The sequence below is a fragment of the Herpailurus yagouaroundi genome, unplaced genomic scaffold, assembly GCF_014898765.1.
Source record: "Herpailurus yagouaroundi ecotype Mexico unplaced genomic scaffold, PumYag 195, whole genome shotgun sequence".
Classification (NCBI taxonomy): domain Eukaryota; kingdom Metazoa; phylum Chordata; class Mammalia; order Carnivora; family Felidae; genus Herpailurus; species Herpailurus yagouaroundi.
Genome location: NW_024412426.1, coordinates 2516988 through 2536415, shown reverse-complemented (window position 1 = coordinate 2536415; position 19428 = coordinate 2516988). Strand labels below are relative to the sequence as shown.

Here is a 19428-nt window from a genome sequence, read left to right as displayed (position 1 = left end):
TCCTTATTAGTTGCAAGAAAAAAAAAGGTAACTATACAGTAGATGAATCAGCAACATGCTTTCAAGATGATGAAAATTAGCGTCACTAACAAGAATAGTTGGACATGGTGTGCTTCCAAACATGATGTCCTAAAACGGACGCAGTATTTCTTACATAGTATTCCTACTTGAAATGCATAATCTAAATCTAATCACAAGGAAACATCAAAGTAAAAATGCAGAATGTTCTATTAACTAAGGAAGAACTAACTATACTCTTCAGGGTCATAAAATACACAGAAAGGCTGTGGGAATGTTCCAGATTAAAGGAGACCCAGAGCAGTCCAGCACTTTTCCATTCTCTCCTTTGAGAGAAATCGGGCCTGGGTTAATAATAGGGTTTATCATCCCTCAAATGAATAATGTACAGGTAGAAAATCAGAATTTTAAAATTCACAGACCTCTTACATAACCTAGTTCATGCTGAGTCTTGCAAACATAAGTAAAAATTAGCCCTCTCCTCAAAGATGAGCCTGCCATTCAGCCACAATCCCATTTTGCTACTGGGATTTGCTTAATTAATATTTTTCTACATTGTGAATTCACAGCATTCTGAACACAGCTTTTGCTCTGTGGAAAAATGGATTTATTCTTTTACTATAGAAATCGATTTATATTATAGAAATTGATTCATACTTACATTATCCTACTTTGGTTACAATGTCTTTAATCCCCTAAATGAATTTTCACAATGCAGTACATTTGGAGATGTATAGTAAATATGATAAAAAATAACTTCCTTCAGGACGCTGGCCATAGGTGACTTAATTTAGAAAGGAAAAATACATCCAGTAATATCACTTCTTCCACTTTGTATTATGGACATTATCTAGACCATGGTGCTAACCACAATCAGAAGCAGATCTATTGTTCACACCACTTCCCCTTGCCCCACAAATGCACAGACACACACCTAGCTTGAAGCTGGAAGGAACCATTAGAAATCAAATAGACGTATCCCCTGCCTTAAGATAACAAGGTACAAGGAGCCCTGATGAGGCCATCACAGCCAAGTGGTCCAACAATTGACTGAAATTCATGCAGGTAGGCGACAATAATAGGGATTACGATCCTCCAGTGGTTCAGACCAGCATTCCCTCTACTCTTCTAAACAAATGTGGAACATCACTAAATTACTGCACTTTATGGTCTAGCTCCCCAGCTCATCTTGAGAATCACTAATATGGTTTGATTCATTACATTTAACTTCCCACCATTTGAAGAGTCCCAATGCTCTCTTCATTGCAGTAGAAATAACGTTTGTGGATGTTGTGCCAAAATAACAGTAGAAAGATTCGCAGTGATAAAGGGCCACCCAAACAGAAGATAGAGCTTTATTGTGCATTAGTTCAATTTACTGGTGGTAAATCTATAAGAGGTACATTCATGTGAGAGAGTACGCATAAAAAAAATATAACCCTCTCCATGGCCCCAGGATCTCCAACCACAAAAGAAGCTACATTACACAGCACGGTACCTCTGGAAAATAGCCTCTGGCTTTGAATCCAAGATAGAAGCTGAGATCTTGGGTGCATGAGGAAATGAGAAGAGAATGATGGGGAAAAGCTACTGTCATGAGCATATTACACCTTTTAAGCAGTGAGAAATTCATTTAATAAATCGATTGAAGCCTGAAATCTAATTAAATCTAAAAGAGGTAGCAACCTGAAATGCAAATAAGTTCACGCTTAAATTGTATACAAGGAAGCTCTGCTGTGCATGCCTTTAATAATGCATTACCTAAAGTGTTTTCTGTATTCATTAAGGCAGTGCAGCGACGTGCCATGAATTATTTCTATGCTCTACCTCGGATACAAATATCTTCATGCTGGCAATCTGTTTAGCCACTTTCCCCTTCCCAGTCAAGGTGAATGAAATGTGGTTCTCAAGGGCTGTGATAGTGGTTGTAAAAAGCAAAGTCAAAACTTAGTAAGGCAATATGCATACCTTCTATTCAGAAAAACAATGAAGTATTTTTCTAATTACCAGCACGATATATTTAAGATAATTTGAACGTGCAAGACTAATACTACAGAATGGCAAATTGCCTTATAGAAACCAGCACTCCAATTAGTTTGATTTCAAGCTGGAGCACATCTTCAGATAGGCACCAGTACCACTGCGTGCTTCAGTCTGGAGGTTCAGTTCTCTTTGAGAAGGAGCAAAGTAGCAAATTCCAGAAGCTGTGCTCCATTTGTGAAGTGGGAGTGTTTCAGGGGCAAGGGAGGTTCCAGAAAGTTCGTTTTAAGTTGTCAGCAAATGACTGCATTGAGGCTTAGCTCTGGATGACTGCAATACCCCTTTAACTGACTTCCTGCTTCTATCCTTGACCCTAAAGACTACCCTCATAACATAGCACAGTGTCATTTTTCAACTCAAAGCCCTGTCATGTCTCCCCATCTTGGTGGTTAATTTTTTTAAGTTTCTATTTAAATTCCAGTTAGTTAACACACAGTGTTATATTAGTTTCAGATGCATAATACAGTGACTCAACACTTCACACATCACCCAGTGCTCATCACAAGTGTACTCCTCATACCTCATCACCTAGTTCACCCATCCCCCCGCCCACCTCCCTTCTGGTAACCATCGATTGGTTCTCTATAGATAAGGGTCTGTTTCTTGGTTTGCCCGTTTGCTCATTTGTTTTGTTCCTTAAATTCCACATGTGTGAAATCATGTGGTGTTTGTCTTCCTCTGACTTATTTCACTTAGCGTGATACTCTCTAGCTCCATCCATGCCATCGTAAATGGCAAAATCTCATTCTTTTTATGGCTGAGTAATATTCCATGGTGTGTGTTTCTTTATATACCACATTTTCTTTATCCATTCATCAACCAATGGACACTTGGGCTGTTTCCATAATTTGGCTATTATAGATAATGCAGCTATAAACACTGGGATGCACATCCACTCTGAATTAGTATTTTCATATTCTCTGGGTAAATACCTGGTAGTACAATTGCTGGATCACAAGGTAGTCCTATTTTTAACTTTTTCAGGAACTACCATACTGTTTTCCAGAGTGGCTGCACCAGTTTACATTCCTACCAACAGTGCAAGAAGTTTCCCTTTCTCCACATCCTGACCAATATTGCTGTTTCTTATGTTGTTGATTTTTTTTAAGTTTGTATATTTTTGAGAGAGAGTGTGTGTGCACATGTGGGGGAGGGACAGAGAAAGAGAAAGAGAGAGAGAGAGAGAGAGAGAGAGAGAGAGAGAGAGAGAGAATCCCAAGCAGGCTCCACACTGTCAGTGTAGAGCCCAATGCAGGGCTCAAACCCATGAACTGCAAAATCAAGGCCTGATTCCAAGTCAAGAGCCACACATTTAACTGACTGAGCCACCCCAGTGTCCCATTTTCTGTTGTTGATTTTAGCCATTAAGAGCTCATTATACTTTTGATTTGCATTCCCCTCATGGTAAGTGATGATGAGCATCTTTTCATGTGTCTGTTGGCCATCTGGATGTTTTCTTTAGAGAAATGTCTGTTCATGTCTTCTGCTTATTTTTTTAATTGGATTGTTTGTTTTTTGGGTGCTGAATTTTATAAGTTCTTTCTATATTTTGGATACTAACCCTTTATTGGATATATCATTTGCAAATATCTTCTCCCATTCTGTAGGTTGCCTTAGTTTTGTTGATGGTTTCTTTCACTGTATGGAAGTTTTTTATTTTGTGTCCCTTGCCTCAGGGGACCTATCTAGAAAAAAAAGAAGTTGCTATGGTTGATGTCAAAGAAGTTACTGCTTGTGTTCTAGGATTTTTATGGTTTCATGTCTCACATTTTAGGTGTTTCATCAATTTTGAATTTTTGTGTATGATGTAAAAAAGCAGTCCAGTTTTCCCAACACCATTTGTTGAAGAGACATTTTTTTCCATTGGACATCCTTTCCTTCTTTGTCGAAGATTAATTGACCATATAATCGTGGGTTGATTTCTGGGTTTTCTATTCTGTTCCATTGATGTGTCTATTTTTGTGCCAGTACCATATTGTCTTGATTACTACAGCTTTATAACTTGAGGTCTGGAATTGTGATGCCTCCAGCTTTGCTTTTCTATTTCAAGACTGCTTTGACTATTCAGGATCTCTTGTGTTTCCATAAAAATTTTAGGACTGTTGGTTCTAACACTCTGAAAAATGCTAGTGGTATTTTGATAGAGATTGCATTGAATGTGTAGATGGCTTTGGGTAGTACAGACATTTTAACAATATGTGTTCTTCCAATCCATGAGCATGGAATATCTTTCCATTTCTTTGGGTTGTCTTCAATTTCTTTCATCAGTGTTTTATAGTTTTCAGAGAATAGATCTTTCACTTCTTTGGTTAGGTTTATTCCTAGGTATCTTATTTTGGTGCAATTAAAAATGGGATTGTTTTCTTAGTTTCTCTTTCTGCTGCTTCATTATTGGTATACAGAAATGCAACAGCTTTCTGTACATTGATTTTGTATCCTGGGACTTCACTGAATTTGTTTATCAGTTCTAGCCATTTTTTGGTAGAGTCTTTCAGGGTTTCTACATAGAACATCATGTTATCTGCAAATAGTCAAAATTTTTCCTTCCTACTTGCTAGTTTAGATGCCTTTAATTTCTTTTTGTTGTCTGATTGGTGTGGCTAGGGCTTCTAGTACTATGTTGAATAAAATTGGTGAGAGTGGAATATCCTCATCTTATTCATGACCACAGGAAGAAAGCTCTCAATTTTTCCCCATTTAGAATTAAATTAGTGGTGAGCTTTTCATATATGGCCTTTACGATGTTAAGGTATATTCTCTCTAAACATAACCGTGTTGGGGGCTTTTTTATCATGAATGGATGTTGTACTTAATGCTTTTTCTGCATCTACTGAAAGGATCATATGGTTCTTATCCTTTCTTTTATTAATGTGATGTATCATGTTGATTGATTTGTGAATATTAAATATAGTGGTTAATGTTGTGTGTCAATTTGACTGGCTTTAGGAGATGCCCAGAAAGCTAGAAAAACATTATTTCTGGGTGTGCCTGTAAAGGTGCTTCCAGAAGAGATAAGCATTTAAATTGCTAAAGTGAGTGAAGAAGATGGCCCTCACTAACGTGAGGTAGGCACCATCCAGTCCACTGATGGCCTGATTAGAACAAAAAGGCAGAGGAAGGGCACCTCTGCTCTGCTTGAACTGGTACACCCATCTTCTCTTGCCCTCAGACAACAGTCTCTCAATTCTTGGGCCTTTGGACTGGGACTTACACCATCAGCTTCCTAGTTCTCAGGCCTTCTGACTCAGACTGAATTACACCACTGGGTCAGTTGGCTAACTATATTTCCTGGGACGCCTGGGTGGCTCAATCAGTTGAGCATCTGACTCTTGATTCTGACTCAGGTCATGATCTCACAGTTCATGAGATTAAGCCCCGTGTCGGGCTCTGAGCTGAGCATGGAACCTGCTCAAGATTCGCTCACTCCCTCTCTCTCTGACCCTCCCCCACTCACATGCACACATGCTCTTTCTCAAAATAAACAAACATTTAAAAAAAGAATGTGCAATGGCTCACAAAGCCTTACCTGACCTGCCATCCCTCCCACTTCCGCCTCCCACCACTCTCCTCTGATCACTCCACACTCTACTGCAGCCACACTGGCATCCTTACTATTCCTTGCACACTTCAGGCACACTTCTGGCCCAGGACCTTTGCACTGGCTGCACCTTCTTCCCGGAACCCTTCTCCAGGCACCCACATGACTCACATCCTCTCCTCCAACTCTTCATCAAATGTCACCTTCTCACTGAGGCCTACCCTCATCACTCCATTTACAGTTGGTCCCATAACTTGCTGATTACATATTTGTAAATGTGCCTACTTACTGAAATTTATAACCCCAAAATAAATATTTGAGGCATTTCTGCAGTTGTTCTCAGACAAGCTCAGAGTGGCAAGTAGTGTGAGTCACCCCACGCCACATGCTCAGCTGAGGTAGAACAAGAGGACACTGACATCTTATTTCAGCTCAAATGGTAGACAGTGGTCATTTTTGCAATCTGTCTAGGGCCATGGTTTTTGCATTTCTGTGCTTCTTGCTGGTGAGTTCACTGTTTGAAATGGCCTCCGAGTACAGGGCTGCAATGTGTCTAGTGTTCCTAAGCACAAGAAGGCTATGATATGCTTTATGGAGAAAAGATGTATGTTAAATCAGATTCACTCAGGCATAAGTTATAGAGCTGTTAGCCAGGAGTTCAATGTTAATGAATCAACAATATATATCAAGTGTCTTTAAACAGAAACACACATTAAAACAAGGTTATGTATTGACTGGCTGTCAAATGTTGTGATTAAAAGCTCACAGGAACCTAACCCTATTTCTCCCTTAGGAGCAATGGTTCAGTCTTTGCTAATTCAGTGCTCACAACAAATTTCACTGACTGCAACCTTGCCCCCAGGCCCCAGATTCCCCCCCCCCCCACCTGGCTCTGTCTTGCTCTTTCATGTATTAGGTCCTAGCACACCACTGGAAAGTAGACTCTGTGACTGTGCATGCTTTTGCTAGTTTTGTTCACTACTCTGTCCCTAGCACCAAGCACACTTTCTGACGTATAGCAGGCCCTCAGCAAATACTTGGTGGATCAATGAATGAAAAGATGGTGGGAAAGCCAGAACTTCTCCTAAAGCAGAGGTGTGGACAAGTACATTCCTGGGAGACAAGTCACACAAGAGGGTATCCAGGAACACAAGGAACGAGGTGGGAATTCTGGCCTACAGAGTGTCTATAACAGACAAGTAAGAGAAACAGTTCAGGGTCAGCTGGGACTAAAGGAAGTAGAGGCTGGATGAGACAGAAAAGGTGTGCCCGCGAGCTCTGAAGCCGAAGCCAGATGGACAGTTAGTAAGTTTCTGAGGGTAGACGGTACATGTGAAATGGTACAGGCTACCGAGGGGCAGGGATTCCAATGCAGTCCAAATGGAGAGGAATGGGGGTGCCAAGTACCATCATATTTCCTGTCTCTCGATATGGCTACTGCAGAACGGCTAGCGCCATCATTAACCTTTGATAACTAAAATTCCTGATGTTGGTCCCCTGCAGTAAGCTCCACAGAGTTGCCTGCGTGAGAAGCAGCTGTATCACAAATCAACAGCCGCCGGTCAGAGTGTTTGCCTAGGCAACTTTTGACTTGGTGCTCAATATTGACTCTTGAGCTTGTGTTCTGTCCATGGGATCTGTAATCCGCAGGCCAGGTCTCTCCCAGGTCCTCATTCACTAGGTGTCAGCACTCACGGCAGGTGGCTGCACCTCACTGTGCACCAGATGAACTTCTAACATGCTGCACAGCTTACATTTCAAGTCAGCTCATCCTAAACACACACATAATTAACACCTGCATGATTCAGTAACAACCAGAACATGAACCTTATTTACCTATAAAGAAAAAACCAAATTCTCACCTCAGCCCAGCAGGTAGGCATCATTAGCCCATTAACAGAGAAATTGAGACTTGAAGCTTATTAAGCAATTTGACCATGGTCAAAGATCTAAAAAAAGGAAAGAAAGTGACCCCAGATCTGTTGGATTCCAAAGCTCACACTCTATTCTCTGTACTATTGTATTCTCTTAGTTTTTAAATAAATTGCTATAAAATGTTGCTCTATTTTCTCCAACAACTTTATGTCAATGGTCACCTACTTCTATTTGAAAAAAAAAAACAACTTATTTCTCATTTCTCTTTATTTCTCATTTCTCTTTATTTTCAAGGAGTTAGTATAATTAAATTTATTTTTCGTAGTGTCCACTGACTCTACAGTATTTATAACTTTAGAGACATGACAGTTTAAACCTAATTACCTGTAAAATGCTTAAAAAAATAAAGCAAATATTGGGTATATTAAGCAATGTTATTAAGAGATTACATGGTGTTATCCCAGCTCTACCACGAATCTCTTTGACCAAATCATTTAACCTTTCTGGGCTTTTATTTTCCTCACCAATAAAATGGAGACAGTAAAATTAACACCCTCCCTGACTAACGCACTGAACAAATGAGACAACAGATGTAGAAACGTGTATGAATGCTGAAGTGCTATACAGGCTCAGTGATGGTCATGCCTGTCCTGGAATACACTACTTGCGAGCATTAAATCCCTGAGACAGAGACTCCCTCGTTCGGCTCTGCATCCATAAATTGGTGGCTGGCACATAGTAGGTTCTCAATAAATACTCACTGAACAAACAGAATTTGGACTTTTATATGTAATCTATCAAGGTGGTGTTTATAATTTATTTAAATAGTCCATAAGTGGAACCTAAACCATCTGAGAATCAAACATGAAGATGCAGAGTAGTTTGGGGGAAGGTCATACTTTAAAACACTCTGCTCAGTGAGATGCTGATAAAACTTGCACTGGAAAAGCAGATATACTTTTTCACTATGCCTGCTGCTGGGCACCTCTACCAACTGCTCAGCGGTCAGAGCATAGAGCCATCAGTCATGGCTTTAAGCCCCGGTGGGCCAGGTGGCTTGGCACAGAGACCGCCCCCACCCTGATAATCCTCTCACAAATGCTGGTCTCTCATTATGGAGAGAAGGGCTCTGGACAACCATTCCCAATACCCAGAAAACATCTGATTTTGGCACAGCATGTTTGAGTTGCATAGATGAGAAACTCCTACATGTGTGGATTCTTGAGGACAGCTCCTGTACTTACTTGGCGTCGTGCTGGAACAGTGCTGGGTCCCTTGTGCCAAGGCTCCATTAGAAAGTGCTTTGATAGATGGGAGAGAATTTCTCTCCTCACTTCATCTCACACCCTCCCGTCTCCTCTGACTCTTCAGCTGGGAGATCCTCAGGACACTTAGGATTTTCCCAGATTCCAAGAGCCAGCCCTAACCCTCCTCTTTTGCCATTCCTGGAGACAAGGATCACAGCCAAACCCCAAAGGTAACTCAAGTTAAGGTCTCCACTCAAACCCAGGAGAGGTGCTGGCAATTTCTTGGCTTTACTGACAGGACTTGAGTGACCAACGACCTTGAGGAAGAAAAGCACACAGACCACATTTTAGTTGCTAATGATATTGAGTCAAAGGCAAAATTCTGCCAGACAATATTGCTGTCAAATAGGAAATGAAACACAGAAAACAGAACATACAAAACCAGCCCCTCCAATTTCTCTATGGACCAGTCTCATGGGACTGTGTGACCACACAACTATTTAAAGGAAATACACCCTGTCTCAAATACATGCATCTCACTCTGTTGTAAAAACTCACTTGAGAAATTGTGAGGAACCTAAAATTTTAGCCCTCAGGTTTTACAGTAAACTGGCAGACTGCAAGAAGGGCACCTAACCCCTCCTGCAACAAGAAAAAGTAGTCTGTGAAATATACTGCTATGACAATTACTGCCACCAATTATGTCCATTTGTCCGTTGCCAACTAGACAAGTAATATTATTACATGCAAATTTACATCATGATGGCAATGTGTCATAAGAGGACTTGGGCTACTGCCACTACCAAGCCTCTGTGAGCCCACTTACCTCAGTCCCCTGATACAGCCCTGCTCCCCACTCCCAGCTAAAGAACCAGGGCCGTAATAACACAGGAAGCAGCCTCGCCTTAGTGCCACTCGCTCGCTCACTCACTAATCAGAACCCAACTGGCACTTATAGGCTACCTGCATTGTATATCTTAATTAACTTCTTAGCAAATCTTCTAGCAATATACTGCAGCTAGCAACATTTCCCACAAATGTAATGACTACCTGTATCTATCATCTCTGCTTCAACAGGAAGGTCACAGGCGCTGCTTTCCTGAAGTCTGGTGGGCTGAGTCTCCCATGTAAATAGTCTCACTGGGAACTACCTCCCTGCAATGGGGCAGCCCTCCGTTAATCCAAGAAGGTTATCTGCAGGTCACAGTCAGCTCCCAGGAGAGGTTGGGCATTCCTTCCTAACTCGGCAGAGTCCCTCATCTTTGGGCTTCTCACACACAAGGAGCAACTCTAGGGGAACAGAAGGAAGAGGGCAGAGAAGGGGAGAAGCCCACATGTAGGAAAACAAGTTGGAGAACAAATGTCTTCTGGGGACAACAAATGGTGGTGGGGTGGGAGATTCATTTTTCCTAGGTTTTTGTGACTACAGACCAGTGGCCTCTCCATCTGGTTTGTATGCCTCTAAAGTCTACCTTATCAAATTGCTTGTTCTTTATCAAAAAACCACCCTCCAGGCCCCTCCATACTTGGACTGGTTGAGCTCATCCTACCTCTGTCCCTCTGTGGCCCCATCCCCTAGGGACATCACTAAAAGCTCCCGCTGAAGTTCTCCTAGGACCCACTCCCTGTGACCCATGTGAATACTCAGATATACTTACAGCCACTCATGGCCATTATTCAGGTAGCCTAGAGTCATGGCAAATCAGGGAGGAGGAGTCCTTAGGATTCACCTAGCCCAGTCCAGTGCCTCCTAAATTTTAATGCATATACAATGTCCCCAGGAGATCTTGTTAAAAAGTGGATTCTGATTCTGTAGGTCTTGAGGTGGGACCCAGGATCCTGCATTTCTAATAAGCTCCCAGGAGAGTCTGACGCTGCAGTTCCTCAGACCATAATTGGAATAGCAAGGATCTAAGGCACGGCTCTTGCTAAATACAGGCATTTCCTATATTAAAGTAAAATATCATATAAAAAGTAAGTAAGGAATGGTAGTCTCCATTCCCCATAAGCTAGACACAATGACTGTATTAACAAGTATAAATATGTGTTATGATACAGGAACTTCACACAAAGTACCACAGAGCAGAGGAATGCGCAATCCCCTGCCAGGTGGGAGAGGAGCACAGCTCAACAGAAAAGGCAACACTGAAGCTGGCACTGAACTGTAGAGCGAGCAGCGTCTTGTCTGGAAGAAGGAGGAGGAGCACTGTGAGCTCTACAGCACCAGGAGGCCAGCACCAAGGTCATGGGAGTCTGTGGGTGAACCGGGTGGGCTAGACCAAGGAACAAAGACTAGTCCCGTACTGCTGTAATATAAGGTGAGTGATAAGAACTTGAAATAGTAGGTTGGAACCAGGTTTGCATGTCATACTTAAGGATAAAACACTATTTTCAAGCATGACAGGCAGAGAATTAGTCTTAATTTTTACCCTGAAAGCTAACTATAGTTCACAGTACTTAATAGAAGACAGAGTATCCATCTTGTTCAGCAGGTAAGCAGTTGGACCAGATCAGAACCTTTTGTTAGCATTTCTAGAGAAAAGCCTTTGAATATCTACTACAGTCAGGTGGATCAAAATTAAGGTGCTGGGTTTTGAACCTGTAGCTATAGCAGACTAAAATCTCAGGATTTACAAAGTGATGACACCAAACGTTTTTGCCTTTCTGCTTGGTGTAATAGGAAAAGGAAATCTACTCACTCGTGGTGCTAATTGCATGAATTTTCACATACTCCTCTATAAGCACATGCATTTATGCATCTAAACCTTTCTTACTAAAATGATTAGGGTTTAGATTTTAATACAGCAAGAATGTGCTACCTACATGATCTTGGACACCTGACTTACCACTCTGGGTCTCAGACAGTGATGGTAACACCTAAATCCTTACTCAACTATACTGTTATAAGACTAAATTAATTCAAACAGGGAATTTTTAAAAACTAAAACAATGTATTCCGCTCCCAGCAATCCCTAGTTCCTTGTCCAAGCACTCACAAATTCAGAACTATATCTAAGTGAATCAGATCTTAGAGTATTTTTCTCTGTATTAGAGAAAGAATAGCCCCCTCTACCTACAAGAGTTGGGCCATAAAGCTATCTGCCCTAGAGAAGAATATGTCAGAAGAGAAGATAGGAGGAGAAAGTAGAAAACCTACCTCTTGTGACACAGTGAACTGTGGGAAGACATGGAAGAGGATAGAAGACCTCAGAAACATGTCCTAAAAGGGAAGGTTATTATACAGGTGGAGGTAAAAACCCAAGCAGAGAAGCTCTAGCTTTCCTTTCTGGTTGGAGTTGAGAGACCACCTCTACAGGATGCTCTCTACATTAGGCAGAGTGAAGGAAAGAGCCTTGCTGGCACTGCTGAGCCTCCTTCAGCAGTCTTACGGCAAGAAGAGTCCCAGAAGTTCCTGTATTGAAGGTAGTAAGATATGGGCCAGTAAACCTGGTTTAGGTGGTTTAGGGATACCTGTGATGAATGGCAAGTGAGCCCATTGCAAAGAGTAGTGCACAGCCTGGCTGGGGCATGGCTGAGACTTAAAGGGGTGTGCCTAGTCAAGAAGAACGGAGGTGAGGCCACATCAGGAAGAGAGGAAGTCTGAGCCCTAACCACACCATGTGGACCAGCTTCCCCTCATTAGACCACATTCCTGGGATCAGATCAGACCCACTCTCCTCTGAGCCCAATTTAATGGGGGTTTTGCCCCCACCACTTCACTGAGACTGATGTTGTCAAGGTCACCACGACATGACCTCTGTGGGAACCAACTCCAATGTCAATCCTCATTTTCCTTTACTACTTTAGGTTGGGATCTAAAGAGAAGACTAGACATGACAGAAAAAAAGGAGCAATGAACTTAAAGATAAGCCAACAGAAAGTATCCAAATTGAAACACAAAGTGGGGGAAAAAGATTTGGTGGGCAGGGTGGGGTGGGGCAAAAACCAGAACCAAGCATCAAAGAGCTGTGGGATAACATCAGACAGTCTGACACGTGTGTCACTGGAGTCCCAGAAGGAAAAGAGAATGGTAGGAAAGAACTATTTGAAGAGATGATGTCCACGAATTTTCCAAAATTAATGAGATAATAAACCATAGATCCGAGACCTTCAGAGAACTCCAAACAAAGTAAATACAAAGAAAAATACACCTAAGCACATCACAGTCAAACTTCTGACACTGAAGATAAAGAGAAAATCTTGAAAGCAGCCAAAGGAAAGAAAAAGCATAACATAGAGAGGAGTTACATCAGGCTTCTTGTCAGAAACTATGCAAGCCAGAGATAATGGAGAGACATCTTTAAGACACTGGGGGGGGGGGGGGGGAACAGTCAACATATAATTCTATATCCAGTAAAGATGCAAAATAAAGACATTTTCAGAAAAAAAGAAGTAAAAGTTCAGCCAGTAGACCAGAAGGCTAAGGAAGTTCTTCAGGTAGGAGGGAGCATAATGCCAAATGGAATATTTAGATCCACACAAAGAAATTAATAGTACCAGAAATGGGCTGGGGAGAGGAGGGGAATGAGGAGTTATTACTTAATGGGTATGGATTTTCTGTTGGGAAAAGTGATAAAGTTCTAGAGATGGATGGTGGTGGTGATTGCAGAATAATGTAAATGTACTTAATGTCACTAAACTGTATACTTAAAAATGGTTAAAATGGTAAACTTTATATTATGTATATGTTACCACAATAGATGGATGCATGGATAGATAGATAGATAAGTATGAAGGCGTTTAAAAAAATGAGATTAAAAAGCACAACTCTCGAGGCGCCTGGGTGACTCAGTTGGTTAAGTGTCCGACTTCAGCTCATGATCTCATAGTCCCTGAGTTCGAGCCCTGCATCGGGCTCTATACCGACAGGCTCTGAGCCTGGAGCCTGCTTCAGATTCTGTGTCTCCCTCTCTCTCTATCCCTCCCCCACTCACACTCTATCTCTGTCTCTCAAAAAATGAATAAATGTTTAAAATTTTTTTTAAAAAAACATAACTATCAAGATGGTAGCTTTAAATGCAACCAATACCAATAATTACATTAACTCTAAATGGTCTAAACACCCAATGTCAAAGATTGGCAATTTGGATAAAAAAGCAAAATCTAGCTCTATGCTGTCTACAAAAACCTCATTTGAATTATAATATTAAAAATAAAAAGATAAAAACATACCAAAAGAAAGTCAGAGTCAGGGCACCTAGCTGGCTCAGTCAGTTAAGCCTCCAACTTCAGCTCAGGTCCTGATCTTGCAGTTTGTGAGTTCGAGCCCCATGTCAGACAGCTCAGAGCCTGAAGCTTGCTTCAGATTCTCTGTCTCCCTCACTCTCTGCCCCTCCCCCACTTGCTCACACACTTTCTCTCTCTCTCTCAAAAATAAACATTAAAAAAATTTTTTTTTAAAGAAAAAGCTGGAATCACTATATTCACATCAGACAAATGAACCTCAGTCGCTTAAGCATCTGACTTCGGCTCAGGTCATAATCTCACGGTTCATGAGTTCGAGCTCCGCATCAGGCTCTCTTCTGTCAGTGCAGAGCCTATTTGGGATCCTCTGTCCCTCTCTCTCTCTCTGCCCCTCCCCTGCTTGCTCTCTCTCTCTCTCTCCCTCGCTCTCTCTCAAAAATAAGTATTTTTTTTTTTTTAAAGAATACACTTATTTAAAAAAAAGAAAGAAAAAATCTGTGGGTTCGGTTATTCAAAATCCCCTTGGACATAATTTTCCCATTCCAGATGACACCTACGTAGCCCTGTTAGTTTCTTCAGGAGGCTCCAAAGGTTAGCCTTATTGCTTCCTTTTACACAAGCATCACTGATTGTGCATGATCAGGGTTTCACTCCTTCCCTGCCCATTGAGAACAGAGGACAGCTGGGGGGCACCTAGGTGGCTTAGTTGGTTAAGCATCTGACTTCGGCTCAGGTCATGATCTTGCAGTTCATGGGTTCGAACCCCACTTTGGGCTCTGTGCTGACAGCTCAGAGCCTGCAGCCTGCTTTGGATTCTGTGTCTCCCTCTCTCTCTCTCTGCCCCTCCCCTGTTCATGGTCTCTCTCTCTCTCAAAAATAAACGTTAAAAAATTTTTTTAAGAAGAGTGGACAGCCTCTACCTTATTCTCCTGTCCCTAAAACAATGAAGGTCTTTTAAATTTTTGTTTTGTTTTGTTTGGTGGTGGTGGCGGCAGTTGGTTGGTTTTTAGCCTCTAATGAAGAAAAATAGAAGAAATGTTTCCTTTACTCACCCCCGTTTTTTGCCAGACCCATTAAAGAAATATAAATTCCCTCTTGGATTCTAATGGAAAGTCAGAAGATGGGCCCAGAAAGAGCCTCGGTATAACAGAGGAAATGGATAATATGGCCAAAGATGGCATTTTCTGTGGCCAGAAATGCAGTTTGAATGGTAGGTTAACTACTGGAAGTAAATTGTTAGACCCACACTTCACATGTAAGCCAATTTTTCTTTGATCTCTTCTTCAAGGGTGTGGGGGCAGGGGAGATCATGCATCTTTCACTCAGGAAATACCTGTTTGTTGAGTGACTACTATGTGTCAGTCACCATATTAGCTGACATCTCAGGCTCAGAGCTGGACTGGAGCCTTTCCTCAGCCAGTCCCGTCATTGCCCACTGCTTCCCCAACCCGGCTTACCCACAGGCAGATTTCTCTGTCACCTCTGGCTTTGCTAGATTTTCAAGCACAAACAAAAAACAAAAAACAAAAAACACAAAGAAGCTACCACTTTCCAAGGAACTACTAAGCACTAGGCTCAGCCAACTGTCACATCCCCCCCCCCATGCGGCAAGTACTATTATTATGTCCGTTTTAGAAACGAAAAGCTAGCCCGGGGCATTTTCATTATTTGCCCAAGTCACAGAGCTAGTAAGCAGCAAGCCCTTGGTTAGCAGGCTGCCTCCAAAACAAAGTGACCTCTTATTAACAGCACCTGTTCCATCCTTCCCCCTTTGTGTTCGCGCTGCCCCTGCTGCCTGTCCAGCAGGGCTGACACACATGGTATATATATTTCACCAACTCCATGCTTCCATCTTGTCCTGAAACTTGAAGCCAGCTATGATTCAAAGGCAGGACTACCGTAAAGCCAGCAATTTGTATAGCTAGTTTTCATCATCTACCACAGGCCTTAACCAACTCTCCATCGAGGGACCTAAACTCTTCTATTGACCTAAAAGCTGATGCAATCAATTCCTCACTAAAAGAAGGGGCTCAGGCACCTCCCCAGCCCCAGCCCAAAGATCTCCCCACATCTTAAGGTCTAGCAGTGCCCAAATTTCTATGGGATAAGCTGTGACACATGAGTTTGCCTATGAAGACCGGAGAGCATCATAATTCAAGAAAGGCAGAGGGCAAGCTGTGCGAGATGCCTGAGATAATTGAAATTGACCCATAACTCACCACCGCCATGGGAAATTCTATCACTTTGCACACTTTGCTTCCATAGCTAAAAATCAAATCAGGGGGACATGATCAGACTTCTAATTTGAAACCTCAGACATGCAATGTCATCTTTAATGACTCCTGGCAAAAGATGCTCATTACAGATCTCAGCCTATCTAAATTAAAACATGAAACCTAAAAATTGAGCAGAAAATTCTCAATTTCTCAGGTCTAGATGGCCACAGAAAAGTCACAAGTGAGAATACACATACTCCTTAGGGTTTTGTTACATCTGCAAATATCTGAGCAGGAATTATATGAAAGAAGGGAACTAGAAGGAAAAACAAAAACACTGAGTCCTAACTTTCAGGTATGGGCCATCTAAGTGAATAGCAATTTTTCATGACCAATTTAAACTAACTAGGATGTCAAGGAATGTTATCTCTCTGTTGATGGCCAATTTCATCTGTTCTATGATGTAGTGCTCAGATTCCTCTGATACAGTAGGCTGCTGGATTCAAGTCTTCTTTCACTGCTAAGTGAACTGAAATATGGTGCAATCAGTCAGCACGATTTTCAGGTGTGTAAGCGGCCTTTAAAATGGGAGGCTAAAAATTCATCTCTCGTCATCAGCTCTAAACTTCACATTCAGTGTGGATTTTCTAGAAGGTCAGGTAACCACTGGACATTCTGCACAGCCTGTTTTTAAACCTCTTCCCTCCACTTCCTATCCACTCTGCCCCGTGTGTCACCATATGAGTGGCTGCCACTGCCCAGAATAATCTGCATCACCAGCTTTCACATCTGTTCATAACTCAATTCTTCTCAGACCTATATCCAGGAAGGGGAAGAAATTCCCTGTCTGCAGCAAGGCTTCAATAGATGGCCCAGAAATACTAATGTAAAATTCGATGTAAACAGAAACTACAAATTCACAACTTTATTTTCCCTCGACGTGCATTTTACAGAGAAAGGTTAGAGAGTGGGGAGCAGGCCCACTGTAGGGTTAGGCTACTAGAGCCTGAACACGAACATGACAAACTTCCTTTGAAGGGCAGAGGCACATCTGCAAAAAGGGAAGCTCTTTCATTCTTTTTTCAATTCGAAACTACTTCTTCTGAGCCTTAAACTGTGAGTTATAGGGGCGCCTGGGTGGCTCAGTCGGTTGGGCGTCCGACTTCAGCTCAGGTCATGATCTCGCGGACCGTGAGTTCGAGCCCCACATCAGGCTCTGTGCTGACAGCTCAGAGCCTGGAGCCTGTTTCAGATTCTGTGTCTCCCTCTCTCTCTGACCCTCCCCCGTTCATGCTGTCTCTGTCTCAAAAATAAATAAATGTTAAAAAACAAACCAAAAAACAAAAAACAAAAACTGTGAGTTATAGTACAGAGTTGACCTCCCTTCCTTTCTTAATGTGGAAGTTATTGTATGGAAAGAATGAAGGCTGAGGTGTTTCTAAGTATAACTGGCAAACTGGAAAACCCTTCAGCAAACTAAAAATTGTGAAAGGGAAAATCTACACACCTATGTATGCCTAGAAAAAAGCCAGGATAAAAGTCTAGGTCACTCCCAGGAAAGACCATGTTTGTTATTTCATCACATGCTCTTGTAAACACTTCCTCCTAGGACCACATCACTCCGGGGGCTCACCCAGAGCCTCCACTCACAGTAACTTGTATTACTCTCTCACCCGTTTGTCTTAAAACTGGAACTGGGAGGGAGGAGAGAGTGTTTCAACAACATGGAGTCTACACGATTTGAGTTTAGTTCTAATCAAACATGACAAAGGTCTTGGCAGATAAGCTCTCTCTGCCTTTGTTGTGTATTTACAACAGAGGGTTTGGGACCGAAAAATAATTAACTGAAATAATAAAGGACAAGAAGACGCCTACTCTGAATGTGAAATAGAGTCAACAGTCTAAACTGCTTCTTGTGACAATCAATGGGGCAGAGACTTATGGACAAGGAGCCTAGAGCCAGCATGCCCAGGAGTCAGAGTTTTGTTTTTTTTAATTTTTTTTAATGTTTATTTATTTTTGAGAGAGAGACAGAGTGTGAGTGGGGTAGGAGCAGAGAGAGAGAAGGAGACACAGAATTCGCAGCAGGCTCCAGGCTCTGAGCTGTCAGCACAGAGACTGATGCGGGACTTGAACTCACAAACCGTGAGATCATGACCTGAGCCGAAGTTGGACGCTCAACCGACAGCCACCCAGGCGCCCCATTCAGAGTTTTTTAATATGCCAATCAAGATTGGAGAAGCTCTTTAGAAGAATATGCTTCCTAAGAAATGCATTAAGGCAGCATTCACAAAGAGGGAGAGCAATCATGCTAGGTGCACACCAGTCACTGATGATGTGACCCCAAATCATGCTGGGTCCCAACCCACTTATTCAGTACATTACTTTCACGTAGGTCAAAAGTTAACAGAGCCTCCCAATCAGGCTCACCTTTTAACCAAGAACTACTCCATGGCCCCCTGGCTAGAGAGAACCCCTTTTCTACCATTTTCCAACCCTGTCATTAAAACTGGGCAACCTATGATATTTGATGAACTAATTAAGAGCAAATCAAAGCAATTACTTAACATTACTTGCAATAACCACATGAAATTTCTAATCCCAATAAGCAAACTGAACCAATAACAACATGCATTTACAGAGGCTTAAAAAAAACTCAGCATCTATAATCAGTTATAATGGAAAACCAGGATGTTGCAGGCTATCTACCCCGTTTTTAACAGCAACATCAGATATGGTAATATTCACTGAGCACTTCCTTACCCGGGCCCTGGCTCTTCTGCCTACAGAGATGAAAGACTGAAGGCGCCCTGTGAATGAGCCAGAATGGAAACTGTGAGCAGGGCCAAGCCTAGGGTGAGGGAAATGGAGGTGCCTAAAAAGTGCTGATTCCCATGATTGCCCAAGTCCCCAGTCTGAGCTTCGTACCTTAGGTTTGCAATTGCAAAACCAAGCCCTGTCACATGTTACATACTAGAAGTGCTAAGAAACACACAGCAGCAAGCAAGCCCATCTGGAGAACAACAATAACAAACAGCAGGGGGGCTGAAGGATCTTTTGGAACAAAAGCTCCGACCAACCATAAGTTCATGGGGCAAAATCAAGAAGAGTAAGAAAACTCGCAAAACACATCTGTCTATCCATGGGCACCAAGTACAGGAATAATAAAAGGGTAAAAGCTAACATTTGTAAACATCTACTGTGTGCCAAATGCCTTAATTGCATTAGCTTATTTAATATTCAAAACAATTCTTGAATGTGGGCATTATTACCCTCACTATTATTATTACCATTTAAGAGAGAACTAAAA

The 19428-nt window shown here is 41.9% G+C and overlaps 1 protein-coding gene across 7 annotated transcripts in view; it reads right to left on the bottom strand.

The window, feature by feature from the left end:
• Positions 1-19428, bottom strand: part of HHAT (hedgehog acyltransferase) — a 321149-nt gene that overhangs the window by 163901 nt on the left and 137820 nt on the right. The gene's annotated exons all lie outside the window — the stretch shown is intronic.